This window comes from Carassius gibelio, chromosome A16, assembly GCF_023724105.1.
Source record: "Carassius gibelio isolate Cgi1373 ecotype wild population from Czech Republic chromosome A16, carGib1.2-hapl.c, whole genome shotgun sequence".
Lineage (NCBI taxonomy): Eukaryota > Metazoa > Chordata > Actinopteri > Cypriniformes > Cyprinidae > Carassius > Carassius gibelio.
Genome location: NC_068386.1, coordinates 11,056,474 through 11,071,390, shown reverse-complemented (window position 1 = coordinate 11,071,390; position 14,917 = coordinate 11,056,474). Strand labels below are relative to the sequence as shown.

Sequence of the window (14,917 nt, the reverse complement as noted above, 5' to 3'; positions counted from 1 at the left end):
GCAGGTTAAGCTTCTGGATAAATGTATTATTGGATAACACCGAACCAAAATTGTTTATCATACAACAAATATCATGGTTTCCACAAACAGATTTGTGAAGGAACAATGTGACACTGAAGACTGGAGGAACTAAATAAAAATTTAGCTTCACCATCCATCACAGTAATCGATTACATATTCATTATATTTCACAGTATTGCTGTTTTATTATATTTTGATCAAATAAATGCAACTTTTAATGAGCGTTAGACTTATTTTTATAAACATAAAAAATGGCTCCAAACTTTTGAATGGTTGTGTATTTGATTAGTTGCTTGAATATAGTTGTGGTCTGATACTATCTACAGGTGAAATCAGATACCATTTCATAATTCCTTCATATCTGATATTTCTTTGTTTTAGCTGTCATTTGATTTCCAGTCACGTTTTGTTAGAAAGCCATCCTTTGATTTCAAGAACAGAGGCTTCTCAGTATCTTTAAAGTCCATTTTTAAGGCTCAGTTTCTTTATTTATATTCTGATGAGGACTGAGTGGATGATGAGAGACAGAAATCCTCTGACTGAGACTGGGGCGAGAGTTCATGTTTAATAGCGCTGAGGTTGACGGAGCATGGGGTAACAGTTAATGCTTGGTTAACAATACAACAGGTACAGTGGGGCAAACTGAAAATTCCAATTGTCAGGTTTTATTAGTTGAACAAACCATTTGAAGTGACGTCTTGTGTGATTTATGACAATTTGTGTTTTTTAAGCTTGAACTACAAGATGTTTTACCCCTGCTGAGATATTTGGATTGGATCCTGGGTATATTTGTGTTGTACATTTTGTTTTTGTTCTTGCTCAATCTTGTGGTGGTGTTGTTTGTGTGTGTGTGTCTGTGTGTTTGAATGCACCATTTAAATCTCTTAAGAGTTGGGGACAAACTCTCCCTCTCTCACCCTCTGTTCTGTTTCTCTGTGATAAATTATATATGAATAGTCAGTGTATGTTGCCGTCAGCCAGACCAGATCAGACTTTTCACTGTAGGAAAAAAGAACAAAAACATCACAGTAAGTCAAGCGAGAGAACATGATGCTCTGAGAGAAAAACAGACAAAGAGGCAGAAAGAGAGCACACAATTGGAGCAAAGTTATGGAGTTGGATGAACTTTATTGCTCCTGAACTCCTAAAGCAACAGTTTTCCCCCTTAAAAATACATTTCTGTCATTATTAACTCACTGTTATGTTCTTCCAGACCTGTATAATGTTTTTCTCCACTGCGCAGCACCAAATATAATAAGATAAATTAAATAAAATATTTAATGGATAAATACTACTGAATATATACTTTTATGCCTGCAAAATGAGACATATTGACTACTTTTTATGGTGTTTATTTTTTGTTGTCAGGTTTGGATATGACACAAATAAATATTAGGGCCTTTCGCACCGCTTTAGTTTCCGAACTAAATGTACTGTACTAAAGCGAACTATTTCCCAGTACCGTTTAAAGGGTTGCATTCGTATGTGTACTAGAACGTGACGTAAGCCGGTTGATAGCGATGTCATTTGTGTGCGACATTCAACAATGTTAACAAAGAACAGTGTTAACAACAGAAGGATGAATAACGCTGTGATCGGAGCTGTGTATTTGTTGTGTTTTTTTCAATAATGGACATGTAATGTCGACATATATGTAAAACGATTGAAAGAACAGAAAGGAAGTTTAAGAATCTTCAACGACAACTGGCAATGCCTGCACTTAAGTGTCCGTCCATCTATCACTGTTCATCATACTTGCGAAATAAGTTGACACAATGTTTACTATATGTTTATACTGTGTTTTAAATCCTTGCGGGTGAGGGCGTTTTAAAACGCGTCTGGCCAATCAGTGTCTACTTACCTTGCGGTTAGTACCAGTTGTGCTGGTTAGACCCTGCTCTGGAACAGGAGCTAATTTTATTCTCGAAAGTCTGGTACTAAAACGCCCAAAAGTGGGTAGTTCCACAATTAGTTCTGGTACCATGAAAAGGTTCCTGCGGTGCGAAAGGCCCTTATGACAGAATTTGCATTTTTTGGATGAAGTCATGCTGGATGTTTTGTATTATCTATTATCAGTGCGTCTGTATACGGGGCTTACAGCAAACTGTGACTAATCAATATTTCCACACCATGGTGAACTCTAATTTGTGTAACTTAGCTGGTATCATCACAGTAGGACACACACAAAACGCCCCACCAAACTCTTGACTTTGTCATTAGCTGGTACCATTGGCAACATCTGTACATGAACCCAGGAAACAACCAAATCATTTTGCAGGCAAATCAGTGTGAAATGAGATCTCATGACCTCTGTTCCTAATCTCAGCTGGAAATATATACATGAGCCCTAGAACACTTCAATTAGAGTCAAATTACAGCTGGGAACAGGATCTGAATGTACTGATGATCAAGTTTAGTTGTAGATTTCCGACTAGTATAGCTGAACTACACTGATATATGTATGTTTTTTGTCTGGAGAAGGCATCGTTCTCATCTGTCACTACACATTATTCAAGTCCATCCTGTGCAACACACATCTATCGGGATAATATTTTCAATGTGTTCGGCTAATGTTAGGATTGCTGTTTGAATACTCAATCATGGGCAAAGTTCTCTCAAGCTGTAGGTGGTTGCTTGCCGTAATTGAAAGCGTGTGTTAGTGAAGTGTTCTGGATGGTCCAGTATATTACCATGCGCGGCATGTTTCATCACTCTGTTTCATTTCCCACTGAAAGACAACGATTAATCTGATTAGTGATCTATCAGCTGAAGGTTCTGCCTGGCTCTAATGGTCAATGCCAGGGTCTGGTCTGAATTATTAACAGATCCATTCCTGGAGACCAGGGACAATTCATCACCGAACAGAAAGGCAGAATGAAAGCGAGAGATGGGGTGGGCTAAGTGAAGAATGGAAAGAAAAAAAAGATTAGTACGCTTGCACAGAGTGATAAAATTAATTGTTTTTGTGTAGAAGTAAAGAAACAGCAGGTACAGTAGGATATGAGTGTGCGTATGTTTTAGATTTCAAGGAATGGTTTACCAAAAAATGAAAATTTACATAATTTGAAGAATGTAATGGCAGATATTTTCCATATAATCAAATTGGTTCATATTGAGGACTAGTCATATGTAGCTATAACTTTTGATTTTCTCTTTAAGAATACTGCAGTTCATCTATCATTTTTTTAATGTAATGAATTGACTAAATTTGTTATTCATTAAAAAAGTTTCCTTCCACCATGTAAATCTAAAATAAAGTTTGGTGTCAGGGACATTTACTTTAGTAGTGCACTCTTTAGACTTTTGTGGAATTTTTGTGCAAACTGTTTCTTTAAGATAAAGAAATTAATAAAGCATTTCTAAACATCACACAATTTAGAGATTACATAACTTTTAGTCAGAAATCCATGGCTCAAGTCTCAAAGTTCAGAACATTTAAAAATTGAATCTACATAGCCCTCTGTGTAAAGCCAGCAGATGACTCATTCCAAACAAAACCATAATCCTCAATGTCCTCAACCCTAAATCTAACCAATAATCATAAACCTATCCAGATCTCTAGTAATAATCATAAACCTAATCTTAACCTAATACTGTGCTTCTAAATATCATGTTTCCTAAATGGAATATGATCACAAATCAACATCTAATCTTGATCCTAAGCCTAATTCTGGTCAGCAGTGTCTCGCTGAGGGCATTTACTAAAACAGCAGCTCTGTTTTTGTGTAGACCAGCCCACTTTCAGGACACTGATCACATTGTAGAACAAAAACAGCTGACATTAAGCTGAGATTTATTTATTACAAACATGCAAACAAACAATTTACTGGGTTAGTATAGATCCAATGGTGATTTAAAGGGACAGTTTACTCCCCCAAAGTAAAATCCCCTTATTGTTTTATCACGCTTAAGTATTTAAAAAAAAAACAAAAAAACATTATAAACCAATATGGACTACTTTTATGGTCTTGTTAGAGTATGTGTGTGTGTGTGTGTGTGTGTGTGTGTGTGTGTGTGTGTGTTGAAGATATAAGATTTGTAATGACTGACATGAGGCTAAGAATTTTCATTTTTGAGTGACCTGTCCCTTTAAGACCACCCTTTGCATAAGATATAACAGGTGCAACTATGTCACAATAAAGGGAGAGCACTTGAGAAATGCATAATAGAATTTGGATGGTACTGTTAGAATTGGATTCTTTCAAGATGCAGAACAGCTTAGAAAGTGTCATGACCATTAGATCACTGACCCCGAGTCAGTCAGCGAGAGGGAATGCTGGGACCACAGACTGCCAATAAATCATAGCGCACACACAAATACCATGATTAAATGTGTAATTTAGCCAAAATTGGACGTACCAGCATCGTAGAGTTTCTACATTGTTGTCTTTTTTATCCTTGAGTTCATATTTCCGAACCGAAACACACTCCAACCACAGTCTGTATTGATTTGATTGCAGTGTAACTTCATGCTTGGGTAGTTACATTAGCTTCATTTCAAATGAACTATGTTTGATGGATTTGCTCATTCACAGAGCCAGTGACTTCCACCAGGCCAAACAAGAATGAACTATGGTTCACCCTCTGTAGTGGTGTGTGTGTGCTTGTATAAATCTCATTCAGCTTTTGCAGAAGCTGAAAAATATAATGCATAATAATATAAGAATATAAAAAAAAATTGCTGTAGAAAAAAAATATCTGAAATTATTTCAAATTACTACTAAAATAAATAGCAAGTAACAATTAATTAAACATGTAATTTAACTGAAATAGTAATTCCTTGAAAAACTTAATCCGATAATCTTCAAAAATCAGTTTTTAGAGTGCAGATTTTAACTTTTAGCCATAGCACTGGGTATGTTTGCTTGTTTTTATGGTGTTACTGTTATAGAAGCAATAAGTGAAAGTGACATACAGCCAAGTATGGTGATCCATACTCAGAATTCGTGCTTTGCATTTAACCCATCCAAATTGCACACACACACATACACAGCAGTGAACACACACACACACAGAACGTGAACACACACCCGGAGCAGTTGGTGGTTTGGTGCCTTGCTCAAGGGCACCTCAGTCGTGCTATTACCGGCCCGTGACTCAAACCCACAACCTTAGGGTTAGGAGTCAAAATCTCTAACCACCAGGCCACGACTTCCCATAAGGTACTTAAAGGTGCTGTATGTAGGATTGAAACTGAGTGATTGAACTAGGTATTGCAGTCAAAAATTCATATTATTGGAGAGGGTTTTTTTCCTCCCGGCCCCTCCTCCTCAGACTTGACTCACACGTGGGTTGCCAAATTGATGACAGTAACAGGAACAAGCGCACTTGATGATAAATGAAATGAAGTACACTGTGTTTCCGCCAACTGGCAACTCGGGGTGCCAAAATACAATTGCGTAAACTGGTAGTGGTAGGGTCTCCAAAACAAACACTGACATTCCAGCCCAGGACGCACATTTTCAAAGGAGAATAACTGACTGTAGCATTGTTTCTCAGATAAACAAGTATGTTAACTCAGCATGTTTCTTAAATATCTGCAAACATATTAGGGTATTTGTATGCTTTACTAGAGTCAAATACTTGCTGTTTTGAATTTAATCATTATCAAAGTGCTTTTTGAAACAAATGTGCATTGGCGTTACAAGTTTATTAAAGTTCCTTTCATTTTTGAAGTATGGAAGTCGCTAGATTATTAATTAATTACTGTGGTGTAAAAGCCTGTTTCCAAAGGTAGTGACTATTTCTCATAATTGTGGATTTAAATCTGATAATTTCAATTTCAATTGCAAATTATGTAAAAATCTCACAATTGTAACTTTTTTCACATCATTTTGACTGCATACGACCTTATTTCACATTACGACTTATATCATTGATTTTTATTTTACAATATTGGCTTTACTAGTCTTAAAGTTGTTCAATTGTCTTGTGTCCATTAGCACGTCTAATAAGTAAACTCAACATCTAGCTACAGTGTTTAATTGCTAACTACCCTGAAGAGAAAAATATTAATTGCCTATGATTATAAAAATGTATCTATATGCGTGCTATGCTGATGATGAAAAGTATGCCACATGCTGTAATCTACTTTATCCCGGCATACATGTAAAAACCAAAAGTATACTTTACTGGAAAAGTAGCTAAGTTAGCAATGTCACCAATTCTAGTTGATTACTCGCCAGTACTGCTAGATGCCTAGACAGATGACACTCATATTTTCTGGATATCTGTGTGTCTTTCTCTAAGGTTTGTTTTGTTTCTCCTGTCCTCTGTAGCGTGATATAAATGGTTGAGTTCAGACACCAATTTCAGGCTCGTGAGCAATGACTGTTCCCCCCTCCTTCACCCATCAACCCCCCGGCTGGGACGTGGGGGGTGTGAGTGATGGAAAGAGGAGGGTGAGAGGGCTAAATGCCTGAGCCACATACGATAACTCACTAGTGGTTCGCAGGGCTAACCGCGGTCAGAATGTGATAGCCTTGCACGAATGTATTCCGGGAAATCCAGCCAGTCGCCCCCCAAACTCACCAGGGGTTTTAAAAGATTCAGGAGTGTGGAATACCACAGTCGGTTAATAGAATCCATGATTCACAGAATTGTACTGTTTTAGTGCTGCACAGCTGTATAAGACCCCTCTATTAAAATGTAATGTTCCCCTATCGAAGGACCCACTTAAGGTTAATGAATGAATAGACTGATGCATATAGAAATGCATTGAGTTACAGTATGTCTTGTGTATTAAACACAAATTGCCGCTGTGATTATCTTGCCATTTTTTGATAGAAGAGGGTTAATGAATGGAAAGTTGCTGTTGCTTTCGTTTTTCCACACACACACATAGGGTTTAAGCTCCCCAGCAGAAACATCTGGTCCTGTTTAGGGTTATGCCATGTGTGTTTACGAGAGAGCGTTAGAGGGATTTTTTTTCCTGAGTAGTGGTGAGTTCTGAATCTTCCTCTGTCACGGGTCACTGGCCGGTTCACGTTTCTTGCTAACATGAGTCGCCTACAAACCAGCGCTTATTAGTCTACAAATCTCCAACACAGCCAGATCCACATATATTTATGTTATTTTTGTCTGTTTCTTTTTTTCTCTCTTTCTCTCAGGATCTCGAGTGAAAATCTCTTTGGTCTTGCGTAGCCATCTACCCTCTTGAACACCAGTGACAGCCAAAGCTTTTCCACCACTGCTCCTCTCCTGAAAGGATAACAGTGAGTTTGGATTAGTCTCTCTCTATTTACAGTGATTCAGGTTTCTTAACTGTCATCATGGACACGCCAGCTCATGTTTCCTCTCTTCGTCATGGCAGACAAAATCAATTGTAGACGCAACAGTTTACAGAGATTCAGCATCGGTTCAAAATCAGCAGAACTAACAGACGTGGATCGACATGTCAGATCTGATGCAACCCACTCTAGTTGGATTGCATTAGTGGATCGCGTCTTTAAGTAAACATGTCTGATAGGCACTTGAGATACAGAGAGATATCTACGCTCATCCAATTTACTACATTAGTCCATTGTTTAAATTTGTCCATTGTCTTGAGGAACTAAAGTTGGACGATATGTCAGTATACAGTATATCATTAGCAACTGGTAGAGATTCGGTTATGCTGTTTACGTCACAGTATAGATAGGAACACTTTATACTGTTAAAGGCACAATATGTAAGATTTTTATAATAAAATATCCACATATCCACATGTGTACTTACATTAACCCAAATGTTCCCAAGGATTTGTAAATCTAGAAAAATTCCAATTTTAAATAATGGCTTGTCCAGGTTCATTATCGCCGATCAAAGACATAATATCCGTGCTATCTTTTTCCGCTTTTAGAAACTATGCAACACACGCAGACCTAAATGTGCTGTTCAGTTAAACTAATTCCATTATGACAGTCGTGAATAAAAATAAATTAAAAGTGTTGACTGCAGCATAAAATTTAGAACTGCTTTGTGTTGCACCATGATTCTTTTTCCGCGTATTTACAATGTTGCACATTAAAACCAATCACACACAAGTCTATTGAGCTTATGAATGCAACGACCAATCAAAGGCGCTCAGATGTGTCATTGCTAAAACACCGGAGTTTTGTTGTTCAGTCCGCGTGCTCGCTGACTGAATTCTGCTCTCTCGCGAATTCCTTCATCATAAACAACAATGATGTGCGTGTGATGTTATTGGAGATTCATTCATCAAACAGTGTATAGATAATAATAATAATATATATATTACATCCGTGAACATGATTTGGACATCTCTGGATGGTGAAAGTTATCTCCCATCATTCCACTCTTCTCCATAGCATCATCAAGCTTCACCTTTATTGTTTTAAAAATGCTAACTCTAGCAGTGAAAACATTGTGCTTTTAAATAAAAAGAAGTGAGGTTTGCAAAATTAACAAATGAAGTCAATTTTCAAATAAATACAAATAAATTATTACTTCAACTTATAACTTCATAATATGATTTAGGTATCACAATTGTGACTTGTTTCTCATAATTGTGAATTTAAATCTTTCAGTTTGTCTGTGAGATTTTTCACTGTGACGATATTTTAAATTTTGACTTTATATCTCAGTTTTTCAGTCCATTTTTATTAATTGCATCTGTATATGTCAGTATGGCCCTTTGTTGTACAATATTGGCTTTATTCCCCATAAATGTATATAGTCTGTATCTTGCTATAAAATTGCTGACATTAAAGCTGGGGTAGGGAACTTTTGACGCTCTTGCGTCTTGCGGAAGAACATCGTAGCCGGAACTACTTCTCTCTGTTTATGTCTATGAAGAATCACAAAGGTACTGGGTTACTCCGCCGCGGTATCCCCGAAGCAATCTAAAATAGTCAGATTATAAACACTTATTATAGGTGCACCCTAGTGATTCAGGACAAGCCAAAAACACGGTTTGGAAAATGGATTCATGGTGTACTCGCTTATTATATACATTTTTCTACATTTTGAACACAAACAAAGTTACGGACCGCAGCTCTGATTGGTTATTTTTTACCGGGAGTGATGGAGTTTCTGCAAATGGCAATAGGACCACTGGGAGGAGCCAGAGGAGCTTGATTCACAGATTATCTGTCTCATATTCTACTGTCAAGACATAATGACAGGTTTCATAAATATATATAAAAATACAGCACCTTTAATTTCTCATAATTGTACATTTATATCTCATAATTCAACTATTTTTATTTAACATTTTATCTAAATTTTTCTTCTTTTTTTCTGAGGGAGAACTGATACTGTATGATGATAAAAAAGGTTTTGGTAATACCATTCACCCCGTAAAGAAACGTATAATGAGTGTTTGGCAAGCAATGAAACGACCTTTGTTTTTCTGGTTAAACACTTGGCTCTGACTAAAACTGACATGCCCTCACATCATTTGAGCCGCACCATTGTTCATTCACTCATTCTGTCTTTCACTTCCCTGCTGCTGACCTCTGAGCAGAAACAATAGTGTAAAGCACTCTCATTCTAGATTTCTCTCTATCCTTCCCTTTTGTCCTGGAATCCACATTTTCATCCAAAGGTCATTGATGACAACAAAGAATCACTCGGAGCGGTATTCAGTCAAATTGCATTAAACGGTTTATCCCGACGGTTCTCAGTGTGCTGTGGATGATCTGGTATAGAGCTGAGCCCTGCAGGTCTGGAAGCATGCTAATGGAAAGGCCCATACCAACTTTGTGAAAGGTCAGGTGAGAAAGCTTGCAAATGTAGATGTTTTTTGGTGCTTTGATGTGAATCCCAATGGTGAAATGAGAAAGAGACAAGTTTTATGTAGTTTAGTTTAATCAAATTCTTGTGCATGCATACTTTAAGTGTATGCAAAAGGATGGTAATATTATTTTGAAGTCAACATGAAATCAAAACCCTCTATTTTAAATTCCTGGGTATTTTGTATATAATTCATTTGGCATGCTATTCAAAGGCAAAAAATTTCATTTTTATAGTCCTTAATCAAAATATAATTATTTTCTCTGCCACTAAAATAACTTTGCTTTTGTGCTGATATTATCAAGATCACTAACCTTTTCAGCCAATGGGAACCTGAAACTGGTCATCCACAATTACTTTCTGTCTCCATTCTGGTATGGAAACCCCCCTTTTCATGATCCAATCAATTACAGATTGGTAAAATCAGGTCCTACCTGATGTTTGTCATTGAATACCCCGTAAATATGTCACATTACAGAAGTCTCTTGGTTTTGTGAATTTGTTGAATTTATTTGTTTCATGTTGACTTTAAAGCTGTAACCCGTTGGCATAGAATGTAAAATCCTCCATGTCTAGCAGTGATTACATGTTACATGGGTAGGCGGTATTTTGCTGACAGGAAGCATTAGCGTTTACACTATATACATGACCACATGTGTTGGTGAGTTCCTCAAAATGTGTTCAGTGAACCGATTGTGCAAGATGTGTTGGACCCCTGTATTTAGAGCTGCAAACTAGAGATGGATGTTAAAATCAGGTGTGAATGGGGTCTGAGAGATGAATGAATCCCTTTCTTTCACTCCTCTTCATATCTGGCACCACACATTCAAACATACACTAAGTGTGATTTGCTGCTATATGAGAAGTGTGCCTTTTTTATCTTGCTGTGAGGACAAGAGACCCGATTCTCTGACTCTTTGGCCTTTTGACTTCATGACTCCAACCATCTGATACTCTCACTCCTTCGGCTTCATTGTTGCCCACCACAGAGGGTCTACGATGGATTGCAACATCTCCGCAAATAGGAAATTTCAGGGCAGTCATTTGGAAAGGCACTTTAGACTTGAATACAATGGTTGGACTGTCTGTATGCCATTTAAAGTCTTCAATAGCATATTCTACATAATCTGTCTTCTTTTCTATGATTGAAAAACCCTGTTATAAAGAATTGGCTAGGAGAGATAATGCATAACTGGAATAATTCAAGATGTAACATTTACATATAGGGATAGTTCACCCAAAAATTAATATTCTGTGAATATTCCATGTACCATACTCTATGCTCTGGTGCATACAGTAGGATTCAAGCAAACTCTGTCAGCTACAAAAACCTAATAATCTGATTGGTTCCTCTACACCCTGACAGGATAGCACTTGGCTTCACTGGAAAATCTTGGGGTTAAATTCCCATTTTTCGCCAGCAGATTGGCACTCAGGAATCACTTCCTGGCTCCTAACCACCAGCGTCCAGTTTTTTTCTGTGTATTTATTCGTGCACATTCGTCCCCCTGGGCCTGTTTGAGTTCTGAGCTTCAGTGTCCTGAGACTAACAGGCAGGAGGATGCAGATGGCTCCACAGAGGGGTGACCCCGTAGCAGAACTCTAACTCTGACCGAATTACATCCTCCAGAGTAACACACGTCTTGCTTCTGTAATCCTAATAGATACCCAAATAACTCTCACACACACAGAGACATCCTCACACTCATTTGCCATACTTTTGTAATCCACATTACTGCTCCTCCTCCTGTCTTGTCACAACAACTAGTGATATGCAACCACTGGATTATACTCCGTCACTTTGACACCGTGCATTTTATAATACAGTCTTAAAATATAATAAAACCGACCGTATTGTGCTAATCCAAACTGGCTCTGAGTGAAGGAGGCTCTTTGGTGGATTAATGTAAGGGATATGTGGAGTAGTAAAAACAAACAGAAACAAAAGAAAAACTGCATTTTCCTGATAAAAGGTGTTAGATGTATTGTGAGTTCTTAAATGTTTTCTTTAGTATATGCTTTATATGTGCTTGAATTGAATTGTGTGTGTAACCAAGTGTGAAACTATCGTTCTTTAATTCAGGGTTCCCCAAGTCTTGGAAAACCTTGAAATGCTAAGCAATTGTAGAATTTCCAGGACATTAATAAGAAGTCATTAAATGTATAAACCATTGAAAAGTCTTAGAAATTGTATTAGTTTTGTTTGTTTGTAGGTTTTGCGCAATTTATTGTTTGAGGTTTTTGAATGCGAGAAAGAAAAATTTCTCTCATAAAATATTTTAAAATGTTTTACCATATAATTGTATTTTATTCCTGTGATGGCAAAGCTTCTTATATGCTGATAGGGTGCTCAAGAAAAGCAATTGTGATCCCTCATATATTTGTGGAACTGTCATACATTTTTTTTTTTATTTAAAAAGGATTCTTTGATGAAAAGTATGTAAAAAAAACAACAACAGTATTTATTTGAAATTCCGTGTAAACATCTTTCCTGTTACTTTGGATCAATTAAATGCCCCTTACAGCAACCACCTGACTCACCTGAATCATTTTGATGAATGTTCCTGTGAGAATCTTGGTAGTTCTCTGGCAAAATAATATGGAGCAAGTTTCAATTTAATAAGATTAATTTATTTTACAGCCGACCTTGCAGCATGCTTGCAAAAACCTTTCTAAGACTTGACTGAGATACCATCGAAAGCTCTCTGCAACCTTACTGCAACATCATTCCAGACATGTAACACCCATAACCGTCTGCTAAAGCAATTATGGGCTGTGGCTGGTATCAGCTGGGAGGTGCTGAGTGAAAAGCTTTCTCACGGCCCATTGTTATTCAGCAACAGTGCGGCATTAAGTGGTATATTGATCTTCTGATGCGATGCATCCGTCGGGATTCACCCACTGCTGATCTAGGATCAAGTCTGTCAGTCCTGGATGTCTCTCACACGCCCCCTTTGGGGCATTCACAACCAGCATAGAGACTTAGACAAGCCGTTAGGTGTGTTGATGTGTGAATCAACGTGAATCTATCAGAAACATAAACACTTAATCTGTTTTCAACTTTAAACCTACCTGGATATACGTATATGCGATAACTCTTATTGGATGTTTGTCAAGAGCTGCCGAGAACAGGGTTCTGTCATTAAGCAAACTCTTCTGCTGTAAATGTCCACATCATTAGTGTCTCCTCAACATGAAGAATTCCCCTCTGTCAGAAGATTGCTCATACCATTGCTCGGAATAATACTGCTTTCCTGAAATGCTTCCAATGGGACCGCCTCACTCTTAAACCTAGACAGAACCTGTCTCACTCTCTTCAGGTGGAAGAATAGTCTGAAGACCTGGAGAACTCCTCTGATTGGTTGATCTCTGTTCTTTTAATCTGTCAAGTTCCCTCCTATTTTTCAATGCTTAACTACTTGATTTGTCTGGCTTCCTCATCTGCTTTGGCATAAAAGTTTCATAACACATCCCGATTCACATACACGTAACATACACTATGGTTAAAATTGTTGAGGTCGGGAATATATATGTGTCTGTGTGTGTGTGTGTGTTTGTGTGTGTATATATATATATATATATATATATATATATATATATATATATATATATATATATATATATGGTAATGCATTAATTTAATTATGGAGAAAAATCTGTTAACTAATAATTATATAATAATAATAATATTTTTAATTTACAGTATTATTGTTTTGATTTATATAAACAGATACAGCATTGAATAAATACTCAAAATCACAAAAAAAAAAAATCTTACCGACCTTTGGAATGGTAGCGTATCAGGTGGGAAAATGATAGTGTACTGCAAAACAGGACTGACCCACGTATCGGACCACAAAGGGATCGCTAACTCTCTCTTGTCTGATCTCGCCTCAGCTGTGGGCTTGAAAACCTGCCAACAGCAGATAAATGCATTTAGCATGATACCCCTCCCCTCCTCTTCTCCTCCTGGTCTCCGCCAAATGCTGTGGAAGTGGAGCAAGATGCCATTTCCGATGCCTGCAGAGGGTTAGATGGCAGCCGTGATACTGCAGACTGAGCTGTGGCCAGAGGGGTAGGTGCGAGTGCATGTAAGAAAGCCAAACTGCTTCGTGTTTAGCTAGTGAGATATATTACATAAGGTGTATGAATCACCACAGAGTGGTGCATTATTCATTTACTGTCATGTTCCTATTTAATCATTTTAAAGTGTTTTTCACTTCCACGGTCCTGTTAGTCTGCTCGAAAACAGAATGATTTTGAAGCCCCTTTGTTAACACAGTGTAAAGTGTTAACAAAGGGCTCAGAAGAGCAACAGAAGCTTGTGATTAATGTGCATATTAGACATGGAGAAGTGCTTTTTATTCACAAAGGGTTTTGGCCTGAGCGCGAGACATTCACACCCTCTCATCTGATAATTGTACGATAGAGACACAGTGAATCACTCTTACCTCTTGCCCTCTTCTTATCTCGTCTCTGTCTGCCTTTTTTCAATAGCACAACACGTGAGAGCAATTGCAATTGCATTCTTCCACACACATTGATGCACACTCACTGTTGGGCATCTGGCCCTCGCTGACATTCTTTCGCCAGTGGTTTCACTGTCAGGGTGATTCAGAAATCCAAATGAAAGCTTCTATCGAACAGTGTCTGTGCGGCTAGACCAGACATCGAACTGGCAGACCTTCATTGCTCTGCTGCTCTCAGACTCACTGCATTTATGCCTCGTGGGTCACATTGTAATATTCATGGGGTCGGTGTGTGTGTGTGTGAGAGTGAGTCGAAGCATGGACACACTCTGTTTAATGTTTCGTTAAATTTTGCAGCAGGTAACTTGCAATGCGTCCATTGACATTCTACTTCCGTCACAGTACTGCTTTAATAATGCTCGACTCCCTTGACCTGGACCGTAGATAAATGTGGCCCGGGGCATTTGCATTTTTCCCATTTTACACCAAAAGCAAAGGTTTTTTTGTTCTTGTTGTTTTTTTTCTTTTCTATAATGTCAATCAGTCTTCTGTAGTGGGCTGGATATCTGATTGACCTGAACTGTTTTCACAGATAACAAGAATAAATCACAGCACTCTACTTTTAGACTTGGCCCTGGGTCCAATATAATTGGCAAGAGATTAATTAATTCTATTTAAGACATAACTAGACC

General features: G+C 37.7%; 1 protein-coding gene across 7 annotated transcripts in view; it reads left to right on the top strand.

Annotated features, from left to right (window-relative positions):
* Positions 1 to 14,917, top strand: part of LOC128030607 (semaphorin-6D) — a 145,224-nt gene that overhangs the window by 58,777 nt on the left and 71,530 nt on the right. For 6 of the 7 annotated variants that reach the window (XR_008187928.1, XM_052618367.1, XM_052618363.1 and 3 more), the window contains one exon: positions 7,131 to 7,235. The exons of the other annotated variant lie outside the window; for it this stretch is intronic. The gene's annotated coding sequence lies outside the window, so the exon portion shown is untranslated. The remainder of the gene's footprint in view (positions 1 to 7,130; positions 7,236 to 14,917) is intronic. 7 annotated transcript variants of the gene reach the window in all.